The 16,033-nt window shown below is 41.6% G+C and overlaps 1 pseudogene; it reads right to left on the reverse strand.

Moving 5' to 3' along the window:
• Positions 1–13,702: 13,702 nt before the first annotated feature.
• LOC122116042 lies at positions 13,703–13,854 on the reverse strand (annotated as a pseudogene).
• Positions 13,855–16,033: the final 2,179 nt, after the last annotated feature.

The following is a 16,033-nucleotide window of genomic DNA, read 5'->3' on the forward strand; positions in this document are numbered from 1 at the left end:
GATTTTTTAAAAAAACATTAACTATACAGTATATAAGTTGACAATAACTTCAAGTAAAGTGGCATCCATATCATGAGGACACACTTTTAAGCATATAACCAAGAGAAAAAAATAATGTGTCTCTGTAGAAACATGTACACAAATTACTTATTTGTGACAGGGCCATGCTATATAGCCCAGGCTAGCCTTGAACTATCTCTCCTCCTGCCTCTGCCATCCAAGTGTTGGGATTACGGGCATGTACCATCATATTTGAGTCATAAATGTTCTTAAGAGCATTGTTCATTATAGCCAAGAAATGGCAACAATTCAAATGTCTACCTGCTGATGAATGGTGACAGTAAAAGTGGTAGATTCATACAATGGAAGTTACAAACAATAACAAACAAAGAAGCACTGATTTCTGCCACACCACAGGTGACTCTGGAGAACATTCATTAAAGGCAAGAAACCAGTCAGTCGCACGATTACAGATAGAATAATTTCATTAATAGGAATAGTCTGAGAATTAGCCCGTGTATTGGAGGATGGAGTAATTGTTGGTGTGCAGGGTGGTAGTGATTAACGGGTAGGAAGTTTGTTTGGAAGTTGATGAAACTGGTCTGCAGTTGATAGCAGTGATGAATTCATAACTCTGAGATTACATTAAAAACCATCAAACTGCATACTTCAAAATGAATGGTTTGGCTGTGAATTAAATATCAATAAAGCTGTTTTAAATTAAAAATAACAAGAAGGGCACTAAACATAGACCTCAGGGGGTAAAGCACTCGCCTGAGTAGCCTAAGGCCAAGTTCAAAATCCTAGTACTGGCCAGGCACTGGTGGCTCAAGCTTGTAATCCTAGCTACTCAGGAGGTTGAGATCTGAGGACTGCGGTTCAAAAGCCAGGAAAGTCTGTGAGACTCTAGTCTCCAATAAACCACCAGAAAACCAGAAGTGGTGCTGTGGCTCAAGTGCTAGAGCACTCACTTTGAGCTGAAGAATGCAGGGACAATGCCCAAGCCCAGAGTTCAAACCCCATGACCAACAACAACAACAACAAAAAATCCTGGTACTTAAAAAGTGATGAGAAACACTGAGACAGGAATGGGCTTCTTCTATTTTATAGTAACAGAGGTCCTCTCACTGAGAAAGTGACAATTGAACAGAGATTATAGGAATGGCTGGAGTAAGCCTGTACATGTCTTGGGGAGGAGCATTCTAGCCAAAGGGAACTCAACATGCAAAAGCCCTGTAGTAAGAAAAAAAATTAATTTTGAAAGAAGAGCAAGAAAGTCACATGGTTGTAGAACAAGGAAGGGGAAAGCAGATTATGATGAGGCTAGTGTTACAGCACAGGTGGGAGACATGTAGGCAGGACTTGGAAACCACTGATAAGACTGTGTCTTTTTTTCTGATGGATATAGGAAGCCACACAAAACTTAAAAAAAGGGCTGGGAAGGTGGCTCAGTGGTAGAGTGCTTGCCTTGCATGCATGAGGCCCTGGGTTCGATTCCTCAGCACCACATAAGCAAAAAGAAAAAAGCCGGAAGTGGCGATGTGGCTCAAGTGGTAGAGCGCTAGCCTTGAGCTGAAGAGCTGAGGGACAGCGCCCAGGCCCAGAGTTCAGGCCCCACGACCGGACCCCCCCCCAAAAAAAAACAAAACTTAAAAACAAAACAAAACAAAAAGTTTATTTAAACAACAAATTGCTTGACTTGAAGGGAAAACTAGCTAAGATTCTTTTTTTTTTTTTAAGAGTCATTTACGGGGCTAGGAAGGTGGCTCAGTGGTAGAGCACTTGCCTTGCATGCCTGAGGCCTTGGGTTCGATTCCTCAGCACCACATAAGAAAAAAGAAAAAAGCCGGAAGTGGTGCTGTGGCTCAAGTGGTAGAGTGCTAGCCTTGAGCTGAAGAGCTGAGGGACAGCGCCCAGGCCCAGAGTTCAGGCCCCACGACCGGACCCAAAAAAAATAAAAAAGAGTCATTTACCCCTACTTAAAGACAGATTGCCCTATGTATAACAGCTACATACAAAAAAGTTACAAAATTGTCCTTGGTCAGAAGTGTTACTGTGGCTCAAGTGTTAGAGTTCTAGTCTTGAGCATAAAGAGGATCAGGGAGAGTTTCTAGGCCATGAGTTCAAACCCCACTACTGACAAAAAAAAAATCTAGGAGTAAAACTGTCCTTGGTTTTACAATGATAAATGAAAACATTAAAATTCTCCAATCAAACAAGGTATGTAAGGATTTTTGTTTTGTTTTTTGTTAAAACAGTGAGAGCAAAATAAACTTACTGAAATATAAAGATAAAAGCTGAATGAGCCAGGCGCGATGGCTCATACCTATAATCCTAACTACTCAGGAGGCTGAGATCTGAGGATCATTGTTCAAAGCCAGTCTAGGCAGGAAAGTCCATGAGACTCTTATCTCAATAAACCATTCAGAAAACTGGAAGTGGCGCTGTGGCTCAAGTGGTAGAGTTCTGGCCTTGAGCTGAAGAGCTGAGGGACAGTGCCCAGGCCCAGAGTTCAAGCCCCACGACAAAAAAAGCTGAATGAACATGCCACAAATGGAGAAGGGGGCTATTTTCACAGAACCAGTATTTTTCCCCCTCCCATCTCCATTTGATGTCAATCAAAATATAACATTGGCCATTTAGTTTAAAAGACAAAAGAAAAAGAAAAAGGAAAAAGAAAAGCAATATGCTTGTGCACATACACCAGTTACTTTATGTTCAATAAAGGAATGGGGAAGGGGAAAATGAAAGAACAGAGAGAACTATACTGTAGTAGTCAGGATGTGGTGGATCCAAATTGCAGTTTTCTAATTAAGAATGTATTCTTGGTCTATAAGAACAAAGTTCTGGAGCAAAGTAGCAGGTACACCTCCTGTATGTATCTTCATCCTCCATTTCCAACTGTGCAGGTGAGTCTATGTCATTGATTGGCTGCCCATCAAATTGGACTCTGATCTGCCTCATTGACAAACCCTGTCGTTCACAATAGGCTTTTCATTAGTTTGCTAAGTGGTGTGTGCCTCTTCATCTTAAATTGCACCACAGAACCATCCTGCCCTGCCACCTTCAAATTAATATGATCGTTGTTCATAGTCTTGACTCCTTTCTTGGGCTTTTTCGTTGGCCATGGTGAGCGCCGGAGTCTAAGATGTAGCTTCCCAAAAAGGTCCCCGGTCCGCACAGAATGAGCACACAGGCAGCGCCCCAGGAGCTGGAGGAGGTGGTAGCGGTCCCTCAAAACTTTGGAGTAGAGGCACAGCATAATTTTGTAAGCAAATCATTCTGCTGTACTGAGCATAGATTAGGAAAATCGACTGGCTCCATAACAGTAGTTATTGGAACTTCTGGCTTTACTTCCAGGTTTGAAGTAGATCATGAACAGAACCAGGGCAGGGGTCTTAACATCCAGGCCTATTGAGGGCATTTTCCTGCCTTCAGGGTCAGCCCTTACTCTCTTCCCCTTCCCTCCCTCTACCCTCTCTCTTTCTTTCTTCTTTCTCTCTTTGTTCTTTTCTCTCTTTCCTTCTTTCTTTTTTTCGCATTGATTATCTTCAAGATAGAACCTTGCTTTATGCCCAGGCTAGCCTGAACTGTAGTCCTTCTATTTATGCTTTCCTTTGTTGCTGGGGTAGCAGGCATACATTATACCCAGCCACTATGCTTCACCCATAGATTGGGATGAGAAATTCATGCCACTGCACTAAGCCATTGATTGGTTGAGATGGAGTCTCACAGATGTTTATGTCTGGGCTGGCCCAGAATTGCAATTTCCTAGTCTCCATCTCCCAAGTAGCTTAGGATTTTAGGCTGAGCCATTGCACCTGGCCCTCTTACTGGATTCTTAAATAGGAAATGAAAACATGAAATCATACATACTCTAGGAAACGTAGAGATAATTAAGACAATCTATTATAGAACAAGCTCAGCCTTGAATATGTTTATTACCACAAGAGATGTTTGTGGTTGGTTTTATCAGACCATGCAGAATGTCAAGGATCGGAATAGACCACACATGGAGACTCAGGAAGCCAAATTGAAGCAGCATGTACTTGCAAGGTGAGTTTGGGGACTAAAAGTTTTGAAGAGTGGTCTGAACAACTGTAACTCCTTGTCCATCTTTAACTCCACACTCTCCCAATGTATCCCCTTTCCTCTCACTCTTTTCTGTTTTCCATTCATCACCTTTTCTCTGTCTTTGTGTATATTATTAGACTAAACCAAACTCTATTATTTATTTATTTTTATTTATTTATTTTTTGTCAGTCATGGTGCTTGAACTCTGGGCAGCGCTGTCCCTGAGCTCTTCAGTACCAAGCACTCTACCACTTGAGCCACAGCGCCACTTCCAGTCTTTTGGTAGTTAATTGGAGCTAAGAGTCTCATGGACTTTCCTGCTTGGGCTGGCTCTGAACCACAATCCTCAGATCTCAGCCTCCTGAGTAGCTAGGATTACAGGTGTGAGCCACCAGCGCCCAGCTACTTTATATTGATTATTGCATCTACTGAGCAAAGTTTTACGTTCCTGTGTATACTTTTCTTCATTCATTCTTCTGTAGTTTGTCTAGGAAAGAAAATAATAACACACTGTGCTCTATGTTTACTATTTAATTTTTGAAGCGTTGAGGTTTGAACTCAGAGTTTCACACTTTGTAGGCAGGCACTCTGCTACTTAAACTATGCCCTCCTTTTCTTTGCTTTACTTATTTTTCCAGGTAGCACCTCAAGTTTTGAACACAAACCAGCCTTACACTATGATCCTCCTACCTAAGGCCTTTTGCACATAGCTGAGAACACAGACGCATACCACCATACTGCACAAGTGGTAGAAATGGTAGTTTCACTGACTTTTGCCTGGGCTGGCCTTGAACTTCAATCTTTCCAATCTCTTCCTTCTGAGTAGCTAAGCTTATAGGCATAAACCACCACATCCAACTACACTATTAATCATGGTCAAATGAAAAAAAAAACAAATTTTGGCAGTGAAATCCTTTTAGTGGACCATTGATAGGGTGAAAGAAAATTTCCCCACTGAATCCAAATCTACACAAAAGTGCCCCCAAAAATTCTTCCCTCAAGAAGAAAAGTAGTGGCTTGGAAGGGGGGAATGGCTCTCCTATTTATGTTATATAATAGGCAGGAATTGATTTTTGATAAGCAAGGCTGGCAGCTGCAAATGCTGGCGTTCAGCTTTAATGAGAGATGGTTGCTCTATTTCGGGGTTCTTGCCAAAGCTGGAACAGGTGTGGACTCCTTTTTCCTTTTTGATTGCTCATAGCTCACAGGGGTTTAACAAGCAAGAAGGAGGCCGACATTCAATGGTCTCAAGCTCAACACAATGCGCCAACCACCCTGATGCTCTGATACAGCTCTCCAAGCCCTTCTGAAATAGCTGGCTAGGCAGACTCTTGCCCATATTAAAATTAGCACTGCACCTGCCACTTCCAGCAAGTGTTAAGTTTCTGAAAATACTAGAGAAGGAAAATAGCAAAAATATTCACACTAATGTTCTTAAAGAGGCTGTAGTTCCGGGACTTTGTGTGAGGGGGTGAAAGAGAAGGGGATGAGAATAATCAATGGCTCTTGCTTCTGGTATATTCCAGTTAATGAACTATGGGAAATCTTGAGGCAAATTGAGTTATGATATTTTCCTACTTCTTTATTGTGTAATTGTCAAGCACATACTTAGTTTTGGAAATTTTATAGGACCCTTTACTCTGTGTGTGTATGTGTGTGTGTGTGTGTGTGTGTGTGTGTGTGTGTACACCAATACTGGAGCTTGAACTCACGGTGTGGATACTGTCCCTTAGTTTTTTTACTCAAGGCTGGAACTCTGTCACTTGAGCTACACCTCCACTTTTAGGTCTTTTGCTTGTTAGAGACTCACAGACTTTCCTGTCCAGGCTGGCTTCAAGCTACACTTCTCAGATCTTAGACTCCTGGATAGCTAGGATTAAAGGTGTGAGCCACCAGCACTTGGACCTTTATTTACTCTTAAAAAGTTATTTAGTAACAATGTTTGACAAGAAATGTATTCATTACCTTACTTATGTAACTGTAGCCCCTCTATACATCACCTTTATAATAAAATAAAATAAAATTTTAAAAAAATTATTTAGCTGGGCATTGGTGTTCCAAAGTTTTAGAACACTGGTGATTGCCCCAGTCTGTTTGTGCTGCTAAAACAAAACTGGGGTAGTCAATGAACAATAGAATGTATTTTTTCAGTGTTCTGGAGGTTGGGAGTCTGATAGAGTCCATTGTCTGCTGAGGGCTGCTGTCTGTTTCCAAGATGGTGTCTTGGATCTGCCTCCTTAGTAGTCTGCAGAAGGCAGAAGGGCAATGCTGTGTGCAACCTCTTCTGTTAGGACTTCAGTCTCACATACAAGGGAAGACTACTCATAACTAATTCCCCTCTTAAAGGCCCCACCTGTTCTCATTATCACACTGACAGCACCTGCATTTTGAAAAGAACCTATTCAAACCACAACAGAAGCACCAAACAAAACACATCTATTTGCTACCTCGTGACTTTTCAGGCATGGAGTATGCCCCCACCCTCCCATAACACCCTCCTTGCTACCACTCCTCTTTGTTAAGTCTCACTAGACCTTCACTTTCCCTCCTACGTACTCTGATGCTCTCTGCACATCTTCCCCAGTCATTCTTCCACTATTTACTGATGTTTGTCGTGCATCAGGCACACTTCTATATAGGAGGACAGGTAAATGAGAAGAACAGGCAAAACCCCCAACCTTTATTGACCTTACACTCCAGTCTTCTTGCTTCCTGCTCCCCTGAAATCCACAGAACTAGAAGGACTCCAAAGTAGCCATTGCTTTGGTACAGTAACAGGCAGATGCTTGGTGAAGGTCTCCAGCTGCCCCTCCCCTGCTGCACACACATTAAAGGAAGAGCTTCTTAATGGAAAAGACCATGTTTTCTACTTGTAATCTCACTGCATTCTTTCAAAGGATGTACCTTAAACCTTCCCCTGTTTGAGTGATTAAACAGAATTCTGCATCACCAGAGGAATGGAGCCCAGCACTGTCATTTGACAGGAGATTAGGGGAACTTCCTTTATTTTGATTTTTAAAATACAAAATGTGTTTGGGAAGCACTGGCTGACTGAGCTTAGAGGAGAAAATAGGTTGGAGTTTAGAAATTCCATATGGAGACTTCACAGTGTCTTGGGTTTTTTTGCCATGAGGTTGGTAGAGAAGCTAGCCAAAGGGGAGAAGGGAGAACCAAGCAGTATTTCTACTCCTTGATGATGAAGATGAGGAGATATTGTCTTTGTTGTTTGGAAGGATCCAGGAAGCATGTATGGCAACAATGAAATCATCTCTTAGGGCTTCCTGGTAGGGTAAAATTACATTGAAGAGCCTGAAAGCTAGGGACTATCCATCTTTCTTTGCCCTGACCCAAGATAGCAACAGGAGTGCTTGAGTCCTTGAGTGTTGGTGCACACAATGACTCTGAAATGCTCATCTGTGGATTTGGCTGGCCCAGAGGCCAACCCCCCTTCATCTTCAACAGCATCCCAAGTTCCCTAGAGAACTGTGCCCACCCTTCTCTCATCCAAGTGGTTTTGGTGGAAGTCAGAAGTCTCACAGCTGCCCATTAGTGTTCTTTATCATTTATGTTCACTCAGTTGGATGAGTAGTAGAAGTTTATGAACTAGTTGGATAAGTGAGTTTTCATTTCTCCCAATAATATGGTTCATGCTGGATCTACAAGGCCACCATATGGACAGTCAAGATGTAAAAAGAGTAAGATAGTGGATAAGGGAGAAGAACAGGAGAAGAGTGAGATACCTATACAGAGAGACAGAGAAAGAGAGAGAGACAGAGAGACAGAGAGACAGAGAGAGAGACAGAGAGACAGAGAGAAGATCCTATTCCCATCAATTACTGAGCCCCTGTATCTAGTTACGCCTGAAACTAAGTATGCTCTTTGAACCTAGTTAAATGAATGGACTTTTTTTGTCAATTATGTAGTTTGACCTGGATAGTTCATTATTTGCAATCCAAAGAGTCATATTTGATCATTCATCTTAAGGATTTAGTAAGTATATTTTGAGTATCTACTGTGTTCCAGAGGCTATATTAGGAAATTGGGGGTATAGGGTTGAAGAGATAATCTATATATATAAATTAAAATTTGAAGCCAGGCACCAGTGTCTCATGCCTGTAATCCTAGCTACTCTCCCCCCACACACACACAAAAACAGAAGTTAGCTGTGGTTCAAGTGGTAGAGCACCAGCCTTGAGCACAAAAGCTCAGAGATAGTGCCCAGGCCCTGAGTTCAAGCCCCAGGAAAGCACACACATGCACAAAAAGAAAAAGAATTGAAAACTTCATTTTTCACTAGCATTTTGACTCATTTGTTCATTTTCTCTCTCACATACATACACACACAAAGTTTCATTTCATTTCTTGTGTGTGTGTGTGTCTGTCTGTCTGTGTGTGCGCGCACGCACGCGTGCATGCTACTACATGAACTTGAACTTAGGGCTTCAAATGGGGATTTTCAGATCTCAGAATCCTGAGTCACTAAGATTACAAGTGTGAGGCTGATTTCTTATTTTCTTTTGCTACGGTATTGTACTTCTTTGTGTGACTATGCCTTTAACAAATAAGGAAATTCTTGCTATCTTTTGCCATCCATGGAGCTCATTGACCAATGGGAGGTATATACTATGAGAGTAAAAACTTAAGCATTTGATGAATGCTATTATTTAAATGAGAACAGCACAGTCTCCAAGGCCGAGTGGGAGAAACTCACCCTGACTGGGAAGTGAAAGACTCTGAAGGATATCATAGAGGTGGGAAGAACTTTGTTGAAGTCAAAGAAGATTCAAAGAGCTTAAGTGATTAGTGACACTCATCTTCCTTTCTCTAATATTCACTAATCTTACTATACCGAATGTAATCTGCTTTTGAAACTGAAGCTTTGTTTTTCCCGTACAGCTAATCTTCATTTTTTTTCAACAGTACAGGAGGTCAGTGAAGGACTGGTAAGGATTTCAAATTTTCTGTGGTCATGTTGGCCTGTCAATAAATGAAAGAATCATGAAACAAAATACTGTGCCATAATTCATCCAAATTATAAATAAATACCTTGCGGTCTGTGTCAGGTCGTTCTCTTTGTGGGAAAAAATACCTAATGATAATCTAGATGTATTTTGTGGGCCATCTGATCATAATGAAATAAACTTGGATGGCTTTCATTTCCCTTATCAGCTGCCAAATTCCTGTCAGATAAGTCACAAGTTGGCTGGTGTGGCTATGGAAAGCAAAGTGGAGCCTTGGTTTGTTCTGAGTTTTCCTGTGGCTGGTTTGGCTCACCAGATGGGTTCACCAGGTGGACCCTCCTCCTGCCTTTCTCCTCAGGGGGAGATCATTCTCTTCAGGTCATGATCATTCATAGCTGAGTTCCTATTGTTACAATGCCCAGGATCTGAAAGTGACAAGATCAGATTTGATTCCAGATTTGGTTTCCAAGCCTTGCTCCTAATGCTGTCTAGGGACATGTTTCCATGACTGGATGGTCCTCTCATCTGGGGACACTTGTGATAAGATACAAATTGAAGAACCAGCTCTGCTGGCCCCTTGAACTGCCATGATTTTACTACTCATTTATTCCAGAACGTCATTTCCTTTCAAAAAAAAATTTATCATTAAAGATGATGAACAGAAGGGTAACAATGACATATGTCAGGTATTGAGTACATTTCTTTTTGAACAGTGTCACCCTCTCCCCTCCCTCATTTTCTCCCCTTTGTCCCCTCACATCTCACCTCCCTGCCAAGTTGTATGGTTCATTGTCAACATAGTATCTCATGAGTATCACTGCTGAATTGGTTCAGAACATCATTTTCAAATTCTGCTGGGATGATTTCTGCTAATCCCCAGCACCAACCCTGTCCTCAACCAAAATCCTTGTTTCTGAATCTTTGTTTCCTCTTATGTTCAGCATTTCCTGACCCCAAACCTTACAAATACTTGAATAAAAATGACCTGTTCAACTACACCTTCACTTTTGGTAACCCAGAGATCTACAGTTAAAATGAAGTGCTTTCTAACAAGAGACCTGCTGGTTTGTGTTTCTGTACTATGCTGTGTGTGTGTGCGTGTGTGTGTGTTACCAAGTACACATATCACTTTCATGAAAAAGAATGAGTTAACTCATTCTGAATTCTTAGCCAGGAGTTGAAGCCATCCTTCAGATCAGTTAGCGATCAAGGCCTTCTGATGTTCTTCAAGACCTGCAGCAGACATCTTTCTTCTGACTATGATCACTTGCCTCTTCTTATACTCAACCAAGGTGTTTTCCACATAGATATCAGGGAAGAAAGACATGAAGTTAGAAGGCATCCCCCAACTCAGAACTGGAATCCTTGTAAGTGATTCCATTGCTTGGTTATTGTGAATAAGAGTTTCATAAACACAGGGGTGCAGTGTCTCCAGTGTTTCTTCAACCCTGATTTCATTTCCTTTGGATATATACCAGAGGTAGCATTGATGTGTTACACAGTAGTTCTATTTTTTTTTTCATTTTCTAAGAAACCACCAGACCTTTTTCCATAATAGTTGCAGCAATTTACATTCCCACCAATAGCATACAAAGGCTTCATTTTTTCTATCATTTTTAAGATATCAGACTGGCTTTGACCTTGCCTCAGTCTCCTGAATGCTGGAATTATAGACATGTATATAAGTATTGCTTTAGAAAAAGAAAGGAAAAAGGGGTAAAGAGGGAGGGAGGGGAGGAGGAAGGAAGGAAGAGAGGGAGGGAGAAAGACAGTGTATGATTTTTTAGAACAAGAATATTTTAAGAAATGTTCCTAGAGGGGCTGGGAAGGTGGCTTAGTGGTAGAGTGCTTGCCTTGCATGCATGAGGCCCTGGGTTCAATTCCTCAGCACCACATAAACAGAAAAAGCCAGAAGTGGCGCTGTGGCTCAAGTGGTAGAGCGCTCGCCTTGAGCTGAAGAGCTGAGGGACAGTGCCCAGGCCCAGAGTTCAGGTCCACGACCAGACCCTCCCCCCCCCCCCAAAAAAAAAGAAATGTTCCTAGAGTTTTTGAAAGCCATTGGTTTCTACATCAATTCTTGGCTAGCTATATCCACACCACAAAGTTGGGGGGAGGTGGGTGCCATTAGATTCTGAGTGGGTTTCTACTCACCTCACAGGACACAGGGAAGATGAGAAGAAACAGCTATGGAACTGAGAGAGTTCTGGGAGCCTGGGAGCCTTTCTAGATATGAATGAAGTTTCAGGAGAGATGAGAATAATTTATTCTAATAAATTGTATTTCTAAAATCAAAACAAGAGGTCAACATGTGATTTTGTCCTTGGGCCTAGGGCTTCTGACAAAAGACAGGTGCTGGTGGCCCATACCTATAATCCTCAGCTACTCATGAGACTGAGCTCTGAGGGCTGAGGTTCTATGCCAGCCTGGACGAAAAGTCCATAAGACTCTTATCTCCAGCTAACCATTGAAAAGCTCAAATTGAGTCCAATGTTGAATATTATTGAAAACAAAAACAAAAAAATCACAAGCCTCCTCCTAAATGTTGGTGTGAATTACAAAAAAAGAGCTCACTGCTTCATTACTCTATTTTTCTTTATAACAAACTCAAAATTGTCCCTAGATTTATAAGTGATTTGTGTTTTTTATTTAGGAAACATTTCCTATTTACTTGGAGTTTTAATAATAGGTTTTCACAGGCCGTTGTGGAAAGATTCACTAGCTGTGTAGGCCTTGACTTTCAAATATTTATCTTGTAATTTTTCCAGAGCATCATCTTCTACCTGCTTCTGGACAAAGTATGTGGGAGAAGTTTCGAGTCTGAGGAATTCATAATTAACACCCAACTGGATTTACTTACCTTGCCAAGGACAAGATGGAATGACTCAGGGAGGGTTCCTCAACATAAAAGCAATGAAATAATTTACCAAAATATTTTTAAGTAGAGAGGTGTGGAAGATGTCCACATATTTTTAAGCCAGAAATCAGGCAGATAACATTGCTCCAAATAAAAGCAAAGGTTAGAGCAATATATCCCTGAACCGTGAAGATACTACTAACAGATACAGACATCCCTAATATTATGTTTATGTAAGGACTTCAAATTTGCAGTTCTGAAAATATTTCTCACTTGCTTGCTTCCCTAGTTCAGAAACAGAATGAACTTAAGAGAAATCAAATTGCCTAAACAATTAACAGGGGAAGTAAAGTCAGCATCAGCCCCTTCCCTTTAGGTAGTGTGATTGTTTATCTATTTTTGTGATATAAAAAAAAATGTAAGTAATGACAATATTTCAAGAAACGATTCATTCCCTACTGGAATTCTTCCAAGTTTGAGCCCTAGCCAGCAGTGAAGTTTATTTTGGCAAAATCTGAGAAAATAAGCACTATTAATTGTGAAGCATGGAAAGAAGAATCCTGAAATACCTCTCGTGTCTCTAGACCTATTACAGAACCTCACACATCTCCTCAGCAGGCGCTCCTCAATTCTTTCCTCTTTCCCCCAAACCGCCTAAAGCTGTGTAGAGGAGACAGACAGCCACTAGGTGGCCTTCCGTATCCAAGTTCTTCCTCACCTCCAGATGCTCCCAGCTCTCTTCCTGAAGACAGCCAAGAATGGGGGGTAGAGTGGGGGATGTGGGGCAGGGCATTGGTTCAGATGGTAGAGTGCCTGCCTAGCAAGCTCAGAACCTTGGGTTCAAATCCTAGGACTACCAAAACAAGAATGGCAGCCAATTTTCTTGCCTTTGTATTAATTCCCTTTTCCTAACACAAAGTGAAGCATCTTAGTCAAAGAAATAGTTCAGGGCTGGGAAGGTGGCTTAGTGGTAGAGTGCTTGCCTTGCATGCATGAGGCCCTGGGTTCGATTCCTCAGCACCACGTAAACAAAAAGAAAAAAGCAGGAAGTGGTGCTGTGGCTCAAGTGGTAGAGCGCTAGCCTTGAGCTGAAGAGCTGAGGGACAGTGCCCAGGCCCAGAGTTCAGGCCCCATGACCGCCAAAAAAAAAAAAGAAACAAAGGAATAGTTCATTAACTAAGATCTTTTTATAGGAGTGATTGAGAGCTGAGGGTGTAGCTCAGTGGTAGAGCACCTGCCTATTGTGAGCATGGCCCTGGCTGCACCCCAGCACCACTTGCATGTACACACACACACACACACACACACACACACACACACACACACACACACACACACACACAAATTTAAATGAGCAAGTGATACAAAAACCAACCTAAACAACGTGGATCTGAGATTTTATTGTAATCAGACCCTGACTAGAGCCAGTTGCCTTGGCTGATGAATGATAAAAAGAGAATCGCCGAGTGCTTTATCGTAAATGAAAATTAAGAGGCTACAAAAGCATGATTATGAAGCAGAAGGCACCCAGTATAGGTTAAACTGATTCACTCTGTTGGAGGCACGAGGATCACACACCCACAAAGGTCATCAATGTGAGGTTACTGACCGCATGTCATCTACCATCTGAAACTTCACTTTAAAAACAAACTGAAGGGGACATTGGCTACTGATGACCGCTTAGCCTGGGAATATAGAAAACATCTCCAGGTGCCTCACATCTCCACAAACACATAGCTTTACAGAAATAAGCCTAAATTAAGCAAGAATGTCAGGGGATGTTGAAGCTTGCTCTTGAGAGGCAATCTGCATTTTAGGATGTTTGGTCACACTCTTTCTCCTGCTGGATAGTTTCCCTTGAAGGAAGAATGTTCTCCCCCCCACCCCCACCCTCTCAGTATAAGCTTTCTTCAGTTTTGATCTGTCAAACTTCTCCACTTTGGACACGTCTGGCTTATCACTCATCTTGACTGGAGGCCTAATGGCTCCCTGGAGGATGTTGGCAGGCATAGAACGTTGGCTGGCTCTGAGCCGGTTGGGTCCAGCCCCAGGTTTGAACCCCAATTTTATCACTTATTAACTGGATGGTTTTGGATATGTTATTTAACCTCTCATCCCTCACCTTTCTTAGTTGTTTCATCGTTTAAAATGTGAATAAGAAAAACTCCTGCCTCACTGAGCCCTTGAAAGGATTAAATAAGTGAAGATACTTTCACATAACAGGTGTCCAAACCATGTACATAACCATTGCCTCAAATCTTTGAATAGTTTGCCATGTTTGCATACATTCTAACTTTCTAATCTCTTTGTATCATATGTAGCTGATCTCCGTTTTTAAAGAAAAGAAAAGAAAAAGGAAAGGAAAGTAGGGCCAGATAGGGGCACTTGCTTGTATTTAATCTCAGCTACTCAAGAGGCTGAGGTAGGAAGACTATGGTTCTGTGGTTCAAGGTTAGCCCAAGCACAATTACCCTGCCTCCATATGAGAAACAAATAAAAAAGCAAAATAATTGAGGCTCAAGTGGTAAGATGTGGCTCACAGCTATAATCTTGACTACCCAGGCAGCTGAACTCTGAGGATTATGGTTCAAAGCCAGTCTGGGCAGAGAAATCCACAAGACTTTTATCTCAGTTAACCAGCAAAAAGCCAGAACTGAAGGCATGGCTCAAGTGGTAGGGCCCAACCTTGAATGGAAAAAAGCAAGCGAGAACATAAGGCTGAGATCTTATTGAGGAAGAGCTGGTGGCAATTGTTTCTTGAGCCCTTCATTCTGATTTTAGAACTTTTATGTATTTCTGGTGCCAGGAAATATGCTCTCCTGCATTTCTCCCATGAAGAACAGGAAAAAAAAAGTCCTGCTTTACTTTCCCATCGATGTCTGGGAACCACACTTTCCCTTGGTAACATAGCCTAGTGCCTGGCACAGAATCAGATGCATCTATATGACTGAGTTGCTTCATTCCTTTTACCCCTTCCCCTTACATGAACTCCAGACAGAGTTGTTTCCTTCTATTTTTGTCTGATCATTTTAAACATCATTTTTATGTTGCAAACTTAAGACTTTCCTCTGACCTTCCTATCAGAACAGAACTCAGATCTCAAGGCAGAACAATTCATATACATTGATTCTACCTTAATTCACTCCATAAACATTTATTGTCTAAGAAGAGCCAAAGTAGTTTAGATGAAGAGTGATTTGCTTTCTCAGTAAGCTTGCTTTTTAACATTTTTAATAAAATAATGTCTGACTGTAGCGACATCTAGTGGTAAGTCAAACTCCCAACTAAAGGAATCTGTTTTTTTTTTCAAGTGTAGTTCAGGCAAACGTCCAATCCAACATTCTTTGTTAATGAGAAGTACTAACTTACTTCATTCAAATCACTTTCTTGTTAATGATTCCTGAATGTTAAAAAGCTTTTCTGTTGGAATAGTACTGTTATCTTTGCTGAAAAGTCATAAACCAAGCTTCCAGGCAGCCTTTTTGGAAGGACCATGCTTGGAACAGTGCACCAAACCTTGAATTAAATGGTGAGGAGCCATGACTAATACAGTATTGCCTGGTGTTATTAATTGATGGGTTCCAGGGCTTTTCAGCTCACAAGGGACACATCATTATCTAGAAGGGATTCATGTGCCTGATTAGCATTTTTCATATAATGTGTTATTCAAGTGATTACTCAAACTATCCATTTCAATTGGCCATGTCAGACACTATAACTAAAATACTGTGCATTTGCCAGAGAGGGAAAAAAGGAAGGGTTAAAAATAATGCTTTTGAGCTGAGCACCAGTGGCTCACGCCTGTAATCCTAGCTACTCATGAGGCTTTGAACCGTGATCTTCAGATCTAAGGCACCGTGGCTTAAGTGGTAGAGGGCTACCCTTGAGCCTTGAGCTGAGGAATAGCGCCCAGGCTCAGAGAGTTCAAGCCCCACAACAACAACAGCAAAATGCTTTTAAGTTGGACACTGGTGGCTTATACCTGTAATCCTAGCTACTCAGAAGGCTGAGATCTGAGGATCATATTTCAAAGCCAGCCCAGGCAGAAAAGTCTCTGTGAGACTCTTATGCCCACTCAAAAATCAGAAGGGAAGCTAGAGCTCAAAGTGGTAGTGTGCTAGCCTTGAGCAAAAGAACTCAGGGA

Source organism: Dipodomys spectabilis, unplaced genomic scaffold (genome assembly GCF_019054845.1).
Source record: "Dipodomys spectabilis isolate Male_0828 unplaced genomic scaffold, ASM1905484v1 ptg000125l, whole genome shotgun sequence".
NCBI lineage: Eukaryota > Metazoa > Chordata > Mammalia > Rodentia > Heteromyidae > Dipodomys > Dipodomys spectabilis.